Raw genomic sequence first — 723 nt, forward strand, 5'->3', positions numbered from 1 at the left:
GAAAGCCACCGGCTGCTGCCTGCGCGCGCCGGGGCTCGCGCTGCGGCCTGCAGGGTCCCCGCGCTGTGAAGCCTTGTGACTAAGGCTCTGGGGTACAGAGCAGGCTGTTCAGTTGCTCACAAGATCCAGCACTGTTTTGCCCTCAGATTGCATTTTTTTAACATTTATTCTTTTCCATTAAGTTTTGCACTGGCAGTGACATAAGGTGCCCCTGCAGCAGTGCAGGATTTCTTCCAGTCATGCGGTTTACGGGATGCTTCCCAATGCTGTTCCCTGTACTGGGCACTGCTGGTGGGAAAGCTCTGAGCCTCTGGATCAACAGCAGAGGGACATTCATGGTTGGTTGCTGCTGAAAATGGGCCCAGTGATGCTGAGAGAGCCATTATCCAGCCCTGACTCTTCCTCAGCTGAAGGGAAGACACAACCAGACTGGCAGTTGGTGTCATCTCCTTCTCCGTGCAACACTTGGGACTGTGGATCTGTTGCCCTCAAATTCTCTCAGAGTCACTGGGAGCCCCAGCTACTGCCAGGGAGGGCGTGAATAAAATTCCCTTTAGCTGAATACAACTATCTGGGGGAGGAAAAATCCCTAACGTCTGAATAAACAAGGCCAGTCATTACACAAACTCTAATTTTAAGGAAATATATCCAAATGTAGCAAATCTCAAGCTTGGGAGAGCTGGGTTAATTAAGACTTGAGGGTAGGTAGTCATTCCATCAGCA

General features: G+C 50.8%; 1 protein-coding gene across 1 annotated transcript in view; it reads right to left on the minus strand.

Annotated features, from left to right (window-relative positions):
• Nucleotides 1-723, minus strand: part of IQCG (IQ motif containing G) — a gene marked incomplete at its 3' end in the record, with an annotated part of 15,119 nt that overhangs the window by 834 nt on the left and 13,562 nt on the right. The gene's annotated exons all lie outside the window — the stretch shown is intronic.

This window comes from Eurypyga helias, unplaced genomic scaffold (genome assembly GCF_000690775.1).
Source record: "Eurypyga helias isolate BGI_N326 unplaced genomic scaffold, ASM69077v1 scaffold40199, whole genome shotgun sequence".
NCBI lineage: Eukaryota > Metazoa > Chordata > Aves > Eurypygiformes > Eurypygidae > Eurypyga > Eurypyga helias.